Source organism: Mytilus galloprovincialis, chromosome 8, assembly GCF_965363235.1.
Source record: "Mytilus galloprovincialis chromosome 8, xbMytGall1.hap1.1, whole genome shotgun sequence".
Classification (NCBI taxonomy): domain Eukaryota; kingdom Metazoa; phylum Mollusca; class Bivalvia; order Mytilida; family Mytilidae; genus Mytilus; species Mytilus galloprovincialis.
In genome coordinates this window covers 91,817,656-91,832,249 of record NC_134845.1, presented here as the reverse complement: position 1 = coordinate 91,832,249, position 14,594 = coordinate 91,817,656, and the positions used below count along the sequence as shown (strand labels likewise).

The 14,594-nt window shown below is 31.8% G+C and overlaps 1 long non-coding RNA gene across 1 annotated transcript; it reads right to left on the bottom strand.

Annotated features, from left to right (window-relative positions):
- Positions 1–2,856: 2,856 nt before the first annotated feature.
- On the bottom strand, positions 2,857–5,491 carry LOC143043674 (uncharacterized). Its single transcript, XR_012968540.1, has 3 exons — positions 5,446–5,491; positions 3,464–3,529; positions 2,857–2,904 (listed from the first exon to the last, which is right to left on the bottom strand). It is a non-coding gene; the product is annotated as an uncharacterized LOC143043674 (long non-coding RNA).
- Positions 5,492–14,594: the final 9,103 nt, after the last annotated feature.

Below are 14,594 nucleotides of genomic sequence, written 5' to 3'. Positions count from 1 at the left end.
TGTGGAAAAATCCATCCCCCTTTTTTAAAAGTCAAATGGTCAATGAATACTAAAGTCACGTAAAGAACATCAATGTGTGAATGTTGTATGTCCTTTTTGAATAATAAAGACTATGTTAAGATAAAAAAAAAAGGGTCTGGGTTAAACTAATTTCGCTTTGCAATAGTGTTGTTATAAACAAGAACAAAAAAAAACCGGAAACTTACAGACGGTTCAAGACTTTGAAAAATATTCAGTTCAAAAATACATTCAAATTATAAATACAATGATATATAAATAAGTGTCATCTGATGGGAAATTTAAAACATAACCACGCACTTAATCACCCGAAATACGATTACATTTAAAGACAAACAGTGTATAGGTTAAAGATGTTATTACATGTAGGAATATTTTCTGTCAGTGTGTATATACATTATGAATTGAAATTAAGGGGGCTCCTGGGTATAAATCTTTTTTTTTTTCTAATATAGGATTTCGCTATATCTTTTTATAAATAAACTTTATCATATACATGATATACTTAAAAGAAAAATGAAATAAAAAAATGGGGTCACCGTTCATTTAGTCTCACAATCTGCCTTCGGAAGAAGCATACATTTTTGTTAATGTCCTTTTTTTTCTGTTCAACTAATAGGAGAAATAGAGGTAATATCGAAATAAAAAAATAACCTTATTACAGAAATCGCTTAAATTTTACAATTATTTCGTTTATGTTCAGCTTATTTGAAAACAATAATAAAATATATAGGTCACCGATGAGTTAAAAAAGATATTTCAAATTTAATGTCAAAAAATGGCATTTTTGCACCAAAGGGAGATTATTTGGAGCTTTTTCAATGATATAAACATTTTCAAACTCATCTGGGGCAAAACCGAATCGATTTTTTGGGTTGATTTTTGTACCATATCATTAAGTAATAAATAATAGTGTAATAAATAAAATTTGTAATGAAAAAATAAAGGTTTAATTTGTTGCTGAAATTTTTGAACCCATGAGCCACCTTAATGGAAAACCTAAATGTTGTATTTAATATTTTTTGCCGAATTAGGCTTTAGTTAGGAACACTCTATGTGATGTTAAATCCGCTTATTTTGGTAACTGACTACTTCGAGCTTGAGTACAAAGAACTCCATTGTTTTGCATTGAGTGGGATTTATTAGTAACAACATTAGGAACATATCTGCTATCATCTGTGAAACGGATATTCCTTAACGGTCAACAAACTCGTCATGGTGTCCGTAAATTATCGAAGGGATGATTTCAACTTCACCATATAGGACTTTTAGTTAAATAGTTTTCTTGTGAGCAGCAACCCTCTATCAAGAAAATCGTGAACCAAGAAAGTATACCCCCAGTAATCGTATTGATTGGGAGATATGAACTCCGTATGCAGGCGCTTCTGGAAATTTGTTACAATCAAATGATAAAGATAACAATTGAGAAGACGAAATCATCTGTTTTTCATATCATATCAAGTTATATATGGCATATGGCAGAGAAGACAAAAACAAAACAACATTCAGATGCCTATAATTGTAATCAATCATTTCATACTAATATGTCCACATTATTGTCATTCTAAAAACAACTTAATCCTCAGACTAGCAGTCTCCTGAAATTCCAATTCCTGTAATCCCAATGTTAGCACAAATTGTTATGAAAACAAGAAAGTAACAGACATAGTGCATATAAAGATCCGTACGGCAATGTGGGCATTGACACAGATCACTGTCAATAAATTCTTTACGTCTATACTTCGTTTTACAACAAAAGCAGAACTTAAAAGATTTCTTGTTGATTCCATTTGCTTTTGCTCGGTTGACTGCAATACGGTGCTTGTGATTAAAATGCGCTCTAATCACAGTGAATAAAACGAACAGTACATGTGACGATAACGAAAAGATTATTAGCGTTAGGAGGTAAATATAAAATTGGTTTTCGTTGCCCAAACCCAAAACTGCTCTTAACTGTGAAATATTTGCCATCATTAAAGAGACATCTGCTATAGTTTGTATAAAATTCTTGCTTTCTGAAAAGCGATTTGAATTTTGTTGGTTGCCTTTATCGCTCTTCTTCTTCTTCTTCTGAAAAAAGAAATGGTCCTAAAACATGTTTTATACAATGCATCTATCAATTACATCTTACATCACTCAATCAAAAAGATTCATATAAGTTAGATGAAGACTGGTATTGTTGTTTCACGTTAGAGAAAAAAATATTTAAGTGTTAGTGTGTAAAACAACTAAGATATACAAGGGTTGACAAACACATATCCTAAATACGTGGATTTTTAATACTTTGAAGGTTCTTCCGCGAAAAGCAACTAACAAACTAACAAAACATGTAGTGTATGGAATACATTAACTTGATACAATTGTATATTCGTTCCATCCCTTTCGTAAAAGAGGGACGAAAGATACCAAAGAGACAGTCAAAATCATAAATCTAAAAACAAACTGACAACGCCATGGCTAAAAATGAAAAGGACAAACAAACAACGACACACACGACACAACATAGAAAACTAAAGAATAAACAACAACACGTAAGAAATTAAAAAAAATCGCACATCAAGTTTGGCACCCAATTTAGTGCGTTATCCATCAATGATGGTGCAACCAACAAGAGGATAGTGCTTCGTTCTTTTTTTGATAAAATGAACCTGTTTTAAAAATAAATAACATATTTAAGATCTGTCACAGTCAACCTAGAACCTCGACAACTGGAAGTGACTTAATTATTTATAAACCTGATGAAATTTCCTATATTGTTTATTCTATTTCTGTGTATATGTCTTTTTTCTATTTTGATAATTCGTCTTGCTTATAAATAACAAATTAAAAAAGCCTTACCTTAGGGTCCCCTTTATTTATTTCATTTTCATATTCCTCTGGGACGACCTGTAATTATTACTATGCATGAATTGTAACATGTATTTATTAGTCAATACGACTCTTATATGTTTCACGGCATTGCTAATTGTCAAGAAAAAATATATATCTCAACACGCCTGTTTGCCAATTTTTGTCCTACCAAACAATTGCATATTACATTATTGATACATGATCAGTTTACATAGGGAGATATATTTACTTCTGGTGGGATAATTTTGTCTATGTCTCAACATGCTCAACTCACTAGCAACATGTTGCTGTACTCTTCTATCTTCAGATCCAAGAATAGTCGTATACAAAGATTCATCCCATTATTATTGTTATATTTTGACACAATGTGAATGAACTTTTCGGCGTCCTATCTCACTTCTATTTAAATCTATTATTATTTCTTGCAAGTGTCAACATTTCTTTAAACGTTTTAACTGTGTTTTTTGTTAATCTAACATTTTTATATTTCATTATCTTTTTTTTTTCTTTCTCTTTATTTTATCATACTTTCGAATTTTGTCGAACATTTTTCCTTGCTTTTAAACTTAACTTTATCGACATCAAATATACAAACCTGAGGGCTGCCATTATTTTTCCATTTTTTCTTCTGTTTCTTCTGTTTCCCATTGTATGGATATTCCTGAAATTATAACTCTACCTAATTTGTCAGAAAAATAGTACAATCACAAAAATACGGAACTCCGAGGAAAATTCAAAACTAAAAGTTCCTATTCAAAAGGCAAAATCAAAAGCTCAAACATTTCAAACGAATGGATAACAACATGGACAACTGTCACATTCGTGACCATGTAAATCTTATGTAGAACATGGTATATTGAACCTTGCTTTAAAGCTTTTTTTATAATAAAGTATGTGCTAGTCAGTCAAAGTTAATGTATATCTCAAGATGTCCGATTGTCAATTCACATCCCATCTAAATTAAACGCCCATTACTGTAAACCTGAAATTTTCGCGACAGTTTAATTTTCGCAATAAGCATTGAAACGCGATAATTAAACTATCGCGTAAATTTCAAGGAAACTCGATTCATAAGATGAAGTACGTAATATACGAATCGGATATGTATAGGACAACTGGATAACACCGAGTTTAGATAAGACATATATATTCTTCAAATAGTGATCTGAGGTGCTACGGAAGTAAAGGTAATTACTGTTCCAAATGAACCATCCGTCGACTTGATCAGGTTATTACAAATCCGGTAAATAGTCTAGCATTCATGAAAAGCGAACGGGATTATAGTTACGACGTCAAGGATCATATCCTGTATTTTCTGTGAAACAGTTATTCCGAAACGGTCAACCACCTCGTAAAGGTGTCCTCAAAATTTAAGAAGGGGTGATGTCAACTCCACCATTTGCAACTCTTGGATTAATAGCTTCCTTGTCAGCAGCAACCCTCTATCAAGGAAATCATGATAGGAAATACAAGCCGGGAACATTTTATCAATTTGGAGATATATACTACGTATGCAGGCGCTGCTGCAATGTTTCTACACAGAAATGGAAAGTTCACGATTGGGAAGCTGAAATGTTCTCTTTTTACGTAAAGTTTTGTTTACAACCAACCCTCTTTGTCCATATCTAGATGTAAGTCAAGATATTAGGCAGACTTAACTGTATTTGTTGAATCCTTTATCTATAGTTTGATGGGATAGGTGCGTTCAATATAGTCACCATATTTTGAATTATTTAGCGAGAGAACATCATCTATATAACCGAATTTTAAGTTAAAGGATATTGCTAACTTCTTATCTTTTTTTCCTTAGAAGTTCCTGTATGAAATCAGTCTAATAATAATGGAGAAAGTCGACAAGGAGAGGGGCACAATTGGTTTCCAAATGCAGACAGTCTGTTGAAAAACACGTCTTCCAACGTAAAAAATTATGTTGGCCATCTAGAAATCAAGCATCTTGTTAATGTCAGCTCAGAGAATTTTTTGTTTGAATCAGAGTGATGTTTTACAAAGTAGGATTTATCCCACTCTAAGACAAGATACTTGAAGCATCTATATATCTATATAATATCTATGGATTTTTTTAGTATCCAAATCTGGTTCACGCTACTTCTAGATCTAGAATAGGCAGTTTCACAATAACTTTGAAGCCCGGCTTTGATTGCTGATAACATAGATATTAAAAATTCAAAAAGAGGTTTCGTGGAGCACTTGAAAGATCCAGCAATATACCGTTGTTTGTAAGGACACTTATGTAGTTTGGGCATCTAATACAGTGATGAAAAATCCAGTTCTTCGTTATTAGTTAAAATTCCAAACGAACATAAAACAGATCTATAATTAATCAGGATTTCCTCTTTGGTAAGTGTCGTGAGGGTTTATGATTAGTTTCCAAGTGAATTGTCATTACATAATTCATTTATCAAGCAGTTGATTGAATTTAGTTTTACACATAAAAACGATAGTATTTGTGTTTTATCTACAGGGACAACAACATATGTGTCATGGAGGTAGGGCATTTATTACCTAGTTGAATATATTTGTCTATTTATCTTACAGTTTAATGACAGATATTATTACCTGTGCCTTATGTTGTTCACTCATTGTTGTCTATCTGCATTCCTGCTAACAGAAATAATTTTTATTTTAGATTTAAGCTATACATAAATGAATATGATGAAAATAGATATAAGAAGATATGGTATGAGTGCAAACGAGACAACTCCTCTCCATCCAAGTCACAATTTGTAAAAGTAAATTATAATAGGTCAACGTACGGCCTTCAAGAGACTGTAATTCAGTGGTTGTCGTTTGTTTATGTGTTACATATTTGTTTTTCGTTCGTTTCTTTAAATAAATAAGGCCGTTAGTTTCCTCGTTTGAATTGTTTTGCATTGTCATTTCGGGTCTTTTTATAGCTGACCATGTGGTATGGGCTTTGCTCATTGTCGAAGGCCGGACGTTGTGCTATTGTTGTTAATTCTGTGTCATTGTGTTCTCTTGTGGAGAGTTGTCTTATTGACAATCATACCACATCATTTTTTTTTTATTTTCGACACGGAGCCTTGGATACCTATTTAGTTATATACTGTGTATTTCCAAACACCAGGCTGTCAGAATGGTGTATATCAAGCATTTCAAGCAAACTATTATCTATTTCGAAAGGATTTAAATTGATTATTTCATAAACGTTCTGATCACTAGATAATCCGAAAATCTGCAACTCATTGACAGACGACACGAGTACTAAATAGTAATGCACATCAACTGCATTACACAACTATGTTTTCCATGAATATAAAAAGGGAAACGTGGTATGATTGCAAATAAGTCAACTCAGCTCAAGTGTAGTTCTGTTTTTTCTCTTGTATATTTTCTTTCCAATATTTTAGTAGCTCTAATGTACAGAATGTACAGTACTAGTATATTGCTACTTTTGCATAGGTATTATTTTCTTTACAAAAAAAAATGCAATATTTTGGTATTTTACAGTACTTGATGTGTACTAAATCAATTTGTACAGAAATTATACCAACAGTGATCGCAATATTACACGATTGAAAATCATAACTTTGAGAAATTTTGAAATAAACAAATTTTAAAAATGCCGAAAACGTAGTGGTGTAACCAAAAATCTATAGTACTTACATTTCAAGTACAAATCAAGTAATGTAAAATACAGATACCTAAATATTACAATAATTTTAAAGAAATTAAATAGTACTGCATATTACAAGTAGATTTCTAATACTATAGATTTTAACTACAGAAATATAACCTATGCTAAAGTAGCTGTGTACTTAAAATTGCAGTTAATCAAATCAGAGTTAAAAGGTTGCATTACTTTTTAGAACATACATGTAGCATTATTATTACAGAGGGATTTAGCTCATAATTAACTAAATATATATATAGGAAGTTGTGGTATGAGTGCCAATGAAACAACTCTCCATCCAAATAACAATTTATAGAAGTAAACACTTATAGGTAAAGGTACGGTCTTCAACACGGCGCCTTGGCTCACACCGAACAGCATATGTTTGATGTATTTATGTATGACGTTGCTAGAAATTATATAAATTGTATGCAAATAACGTAAGCATCCAGTAGGATGGCGATTGGGTGATTAACAGTTATCTAATCACATGCCGAATCACATTTATGATTTGAAGCTTTAAGTTTCCTTTGCAATCAAGATTTAGATATAGGTAAACGCTTGGACTATTTAACCCACAAGGACAATATTTTTCCGTCTAGGTGAAATTTGCAATTCATATGGTTTTTTTTTTAGTTGTTAAGCCCCATGTGGTGACTTGTAGTTTACATATTAATGACCGCTTTCAATCATAAAACATAATATATATACATTGTTGCAGACCATCACCTTTTTAGACATGTTTAATTCTATGTGAACACGTTAAACTAACGTATATCTCTAGTACGAAGCATAGAACATTATTTCATGAAATCCTTTTTATAGTGCATGAAATGTTTGCGATTAGACCCCTCATATTGAAAATAATAGTGAAATTACCAGGTTTACTGAAGATAAATGTTCCTCGTGAAATTCGTTTCTAACACACAACTATCAAAAGATATAATTAATTAAAGTACAGTTAACATCTGCCTTGTAGTTCCAATGACTGCCTTTCTAAAGTAAAACAAATATAAATGTATGCGACTGATATCATGTATATAAGATTTTGACACATATTTATCATTTGTAGTTTGTTAACAATTAAGATTATCTAATAAATACCCTTGTGATCCCTTTAAGAAGTTGTTCATTCAAACCAATTATCCTTGATTGAATTATATAATCATACCATCAGATTATTGTTTATAATTAGTTTAACCGAGTATTGCATACAAATATTAAGAATAGCTATCGTGCAATAATTCGTAATAGGAAGTAAATAATTGGAATAAAACAGCAGTGGTTGCTATCACCAAGCCTTCTCTTCTGATGTTTATAGCGTCATATTTACAATAATACCACATAGCACATATTAGCTAACTTGTGCAAAAGGGTCAAAAGAAAAAGCATCTTAAACGTTTTTAAAATAACTTTTATTTTAATTTGCTGATGACAAAATCGATACTAGTGTCAATGTAAACTATGTTCCAAGATCTAATTACAACATTGGTCCGATAACTTCAACTAACCAGTTTCGTTTAAGGTTCGATGAGTTTACACGGATAACATAGTGATTTCTGCACTTCTAGTATAATATTACAGTATGCACAGTTAATTATTACGCTCAGAGTAAAATAATCGAATAAAAATGCCCAATCCATGGTCAAATGAAAATAAATCTACGGCTGCCATGAATTATTTCTTAATTATAAGAAAAAATTTCAAAAAATATTTCAAACTATGTTCAAAGCCAATGGAGTCAAATGTAACTGATGAAGTTTTTCTAACCAGAAATTTAGTTTCAACGAAGTAACATGGATACGACTTCTCATAGAGCTAAACCAATCAGAGGAACCCAAACGAATAGCCATGTACAGTAGGGTCTACTTAACCTACAGTTCAAATATGTTTTTAATTGTTCAACGGAATATCTGTGACATGTTAAAAGTATGTCCACTTCAACAAGAAAAGAACATTTTGAAACTACCAGTATTGTCTATTTCGATTTCTATTAAATCACATAGAAGATGTTATATCTTTATATAACTTCCTTTATAAAATGTTGAGCCAAGAAACTGAAAGTATAATAGCGTGTGACATCTCCAAGAAGGTTTTGAATTTGTAACCAGTGATTTCTAAACAGTAGAAATCGTACTGAAACGGGGAAAGGATATACCAGTTCAATGAGTCGATGAAACCTTACATAACCATAGACACCAAAAAATTCAACCAATGGTATATGAGATTAGAAACAGAGTTGCCAAATTTTATTTAATTGGTTAGCTAGGACCGATATCTATTCTGTAAAAAAATAGGGATTTGGTGTTAATATATGACTTTACGCAGACAAAAGAAAGTACAAATGAAACGTATAAATATATACATGTATCTTATGATTCTTTATTTAGTAGAACAGCTGACGTAGACGATAAATAGCAAATAATATGTATGTCTCCACAGTGTCCAAAGTTCTTTCTCTGATAAAATTTCGCATTTATAAGTTCAAAAACTGAGTTAATGATCGACCAAAGTCCGTTTTCAGAGACAAAGAGGCCGTGAAATGTCTATCATCTCTTCATGATAAGTGTATTGTTGTTCCTGCGGACAAAACTCTAACAATATTGTCTTTGTTTGTAAATTGTATTACTACGAATATCTTGTAAAAGAGTTAGAAATAATAAATGAGAACTCCGGTAATCCCACAAACAAAGACATTATTGGACAAGGATGAGATTTTGGCTTCATGGCTTAAATGAACATTACATTGAACAAATCGGAGGACTTACCTTGTTTGTATTGGATACCTAAGCTTCACAAAATTCCGTAACCATAACCATATATGGATTCTTAAAAATTCTTAAGAACTTCGAGATCATTTGAAATCTCGGTCTTTTTCTGAAATAAGTTCTATTAAAATGTTTGATTTTTCAACCCTTTATACCACTATTTCCCATGTGAAACTGAAAAATCGCCTAAAAGAAATAATCCACAATGCCTTTCAACATAAAAAGTGTAGCATATGCTGTAAATTTATTGCTTTGGGATATCATAATGCAAATTGTGTTAATAGTGAACAAAAGGGTAAAACATGCTACACAGAGAAGTTTCGTAACGACAACATATTTCCTGCACTAATTGAACTTAATCTTCCTCTGGTTGGTTTGAAACGTTGATTTTGTTAAATTGCATAGTCTCAGTTTCCATGTTAATTGCACTTTCAATAGCGATAATCGTAATCATGGTCATTGAGCATAACGACCATGAAAGAACATCATATAAAGACGTTTCGACATCAGATAATGGAGTAAACCAAACCACATCATATAAGATTACAAGCACATAATATAATGACACAACTACATCATATCAATATGTTTGCACATAAAAGAAGGAAAACTTCACATCATATATTGATATGTACACATCATATAATGATATGTACACATCATATAATGATATGTACACATCATATAAGTATATAAGCACATCATATAAGTATACATTGTATTTGCACATCATATATGGATCTTTGCACATAATATAAGTTCATTTGTACATCATTTAAGAATGATTACACATTATATAAGAACGTTTGCACATCATATACGTATATATTCACATCACATTAGTAAGTTTGCACATCATATAATGATGTTTGCACATCAGACAAGAATATGTGAACATCTTATTAGCATATTTGCACATCGTATAGAGTTGTTTGTACATCATGTAATGACAAGTGCACATCATATAATGAAAAGGTTCATAACGAGGCAGTGTTGGCTCCATACTTTAATGTACTCCTGTTTCATTTTCATGTTTATGAAATCATAGGTGTTGATTCACTTGTAGCAGGTGTCTTTAAACAGTCGAAAATATTGACGCAACATGGCTGTAGTTACTGAAAAGTATCTGAATTATTAAAATAGTAATAACCTTCTGGATGAACATACGTCCAATCACGGGTATCCTGGAGGATATGCCGTGGAACACACAAATCAAATGCTACAGTGTTCCGTGCAGCAAAAGAGGACCTTGGTTACCAGGATGACGTACCAGTCAGTTTGTTTTTTGTATTATTTGTATTCATCATGCAGAAAGCTACCAAGTTAATGATGAACTCGGGGAATAATAGGTATCCAATACATTGAGGAACGATCCATCTCTTTATCTTTGGTTGAAATTCCAAAGGCACGTAGAACAGACCTATGATTATCCAGGAATTTCTCTGAGGTAAGTGTCGTTGGGTATTTGTTGATTTTCCAAGCGAATTGTCAATACCTTGAAAAACAATGTTGTTTGAGGCTTTATCTGCGAGGATATCAACATATGTGTCATGGAGGTAGGTCAAGTGTGTTGCAACATTTCAGTCTTTAAATATTGATGTTGCCTGGGTATTGATAAACCGATTCAGTTTCTAAACTCTGATGTGAATGACCTCCTAGCCTTAATCATTTGCGAAAGAGTATCTACATCTTCTTTCACTCGTTTAACCCATTGCCTTGCATACTTCCCGATTGAATCTGTCAGTATCTTGAAGTTGATTTTTAATTTTAACGAATATGGGCTAACGATTTTTCGAACCTTTGGCATTAAAGTGTGTGTAAAAGAAAATGTTGAGGTCACAAGTAATAACGTGGCCAGCTGAGCTTCATATAAATGGGAAGCTAGCACCGTTGCAATCAAGGGGTTTTAACTCGTCAAAATTGAGATCCACCAAAAGGTGTTTGTAATATAATTGAACATTTTAGTTGCTATAGGTTTGGTAAAGGTGTGAGAGATGAGAGAGGTATTTTCGATTAAACAATTTAAGATGAAGGATATTGCCCAAGTTGACGGCATCGAACCTTTGTTGGCATAGGAAAGTTTAAGAATTTGTTTTTCTCTTTTTCATCTTTTCCAGTGCGAACTGGATCGAAATGTATGTGACTTGCAATATCAGAAATGATCGCTGTAAGTTTGATTGGTTTCAATAACTAATTATCCTACTTAATGTCGAATTTGTTACGTTCCCCCTATTTATTTTTATGTTTTGTTATTTATATCGGTTTTTTTTTCATATTTAGTTCGTTAATTATGTAACTGATAAAGAAAGTTTTAATTGGTTTCAATTGATAGTAGTGGAGTGCACTACTTACTTCTTTTGTGGCAAATTGTTAATTCTGGCATTAATACACATTTAAAGTTTTTATATTGTCCTATCTGAACGGTTGTATTGACATAGTTGATAATTAGATATTGTGGGGTCTATTTATGAAAATTTTGTCTCATGTGGAGAATTGTATCTTTGGGAATCATATATGTCATGTCATATATTTATATCTTCAATCGTAAGGCATTTACTATTGAATGAGGTGCAAGCACCGGTACAATCATGAGGTTTTAAATCGACAAAAATGAGATCCTCCAAAACATGTCAACTTTGTAATTGAATTTTTTTGTTGATATAGGTTCAGTATTTTTGTTGTTATACTTTTCAGACTTAAATGAACAATACTGTTCGTAATATATTCTAGAGTATATATGATGGTTTGTCAACTTAAGGTTTTAAATTTATAAAAGCGAGATGGTATCAAAATCCCAATATTTCAAATTACATATACCAATATGCCGATGAAAACAAAGCTGCATTTCATTATATGCCGCTGAAGATCACTTTTTATAAACAGAATGAAATGGTAGTAGGGTTTCAGGTTATATAGATTTAAGATTATCTTATAAATCATAGAAAAGACTGGAAAAGAAACAAAACGTATTGACAAATATTTTTTCACGCTAGGTTTCGCTCATATAATGTTTATATAGAATGTTTATAAATAATCGAATATCAAAGTAAAATTTTAGTTATCTCCCGTTTACCAGTAAATCTCAAATCAAAATCTACAATACATTCACATTTGTTAAAGTATACCAAATGAACTCAAAGAATTATCAAAGATTGTTGGCCACGGGGGAGAAAATGTCGGTAAACAATTTTAGATTAATACATTTGAAAGAATGTAGAAAGCGAAACGGGAGTGGCCTTCGACTGCTCTTTGGCCGGGTTGTTGTCTCTTTGCCACATTCCCCATTTCCATTCTCAATTTTATATATTCTTATGCAGTAATATAGTAGTATTTTATATGTCAAATTTGTTTGAAAAATAAAGAAAGGTGATACGATAGGAACGGTATAAATCAAATATGATAGTATGAAGTAATGTTGATATTTTAATTTATCTATTTTTTTAAATGCGATGAAGGCTAAAATCCATGTTTTATGTATGTTCGTTGAAAACAATTGCTTAGATATTTTGACTGATTATTTTAAAATGACATTAACTGAATTCAAAAGATCGCCAAAGCAGTTATAAAATATTCGATGTATAAATCCATACGTGTGCAACCATTTGGAAGAAAAACATGACAAACTATGTGCAAGTTCGTATTATATTTCAAAACTGCTTACTGTTGATATTCGTCGTAATTAGTATAAACGTCAAAGTACAAGTAACGGATCAAATATTTAGTTATAGGACATTTAAATATCTATAGTACAAAATGTCGCTAATGTGTTTGCAATCATCATTGTGTTCATTAACAAGTATCAAATGTTACCAATAATAGATCATGTGTAAATCGTTTACTTGGAAGTTACAAACAAACTATGTTCAGATTACATAATACAATCATGACAAATATGTAACATTTCTATCCGAATATTTCTCATATTTCAATTGTTTTATTTAACAGAAATGCTAAACAAATGTTTGTAAAAGAGGGACGAAAGATACCAAAGGGACAGTCAAAGTCATAAATCTAAAACAAACTGACAACGCCATGGCTAAAAATGAAAAAGACAAACAGAAAAACAATAGTAAACATGACACAACATAGAAAACTAAAGAATAAACAACAAGAACCCCACCAAAAACTAGGGGTGATCTCAGGTGCTCTGGAAGGGTAAGCAGATCCTGCTCCACATGTGGCACCCGTCGTGTTGCTTATGTGATTACAAAATTTTAATCCGGTAAATAGTCTAATTCGGTAGGTCACATTTATGAAAGGGAACGGAATTGTAGTTACGACGTATGGAACATATCCGATATCATTTGTGAAACGGTTATTCCACAACGGTCAACCAACTCGTGATGGCGTCCGTAAAATTTATTGTAAATTAGACCTAAATACTTAAAACGCAGAAGAAACGAGGTTTAACAAGTAATTCACTTTTACTTACGATTTGTAACAATAAACTGATCGAGTTTGCTAGAAAAGAGTGAAACCGATGTCAACAGGGTACGCACTATCCCACTTTACATGAATCACGCCTTTTATGATACTGTGTCAAAATTTATAAGAAAACCAAATTAGTTTACATTATTTGATTAAATGACAAGAAAAAATGTCATTATATCAAAGTAAAATTAGACACGGTAGTGCAAAATAAAGTTCATTTGTAGGTATTGTATTTGTATATTCTATTTATTTTGCACCAATATAATCATTAAGTGGAACTTTGAGTTTGTGGTGGTGTTTCTGTTTTTAGTATGATAGGGCAATCATCCTATACAGTTATACTTGGATTCATAAAAACTCAGCTCAGGCATTAATGCATAAATCGTAAACAAGATAGAACTTTATTACCAAAAAAGAAGACACTATACAACTAAAGGAAAACTTATATAACATGTATAGATGTATTTTTAAAGAATACGTGCTTTTGATTGCTATTTGAATATGGATCACTTGGCTAAACCTTCTCAAATCAACTAGTATTGAGTTAGTTCTACTGCAATCATTCAGAAATGCCAATTCCTGTTATTCCAATGTTAGCACAAATTGTAATGAAAACAAGAATCATACAGATATAATTCAGATAACGATTCGTATGACAATATCGACATTGACACAGATCGTTGTCAATGTATTCTTCAGGCCTCTCCTTTTTAGTACAACACATAAAATATCTTATATTTCTGTTGCCATCCTTATTACCTATTTCTTTTCTGGCACGACTCACTGTGATAAGGTGTCGATTGTGGAAATTCGTTCTCATAACAATGATTATAACAAGCATTGTGTTTGACAGTAAAGATATTACTATAAATGTA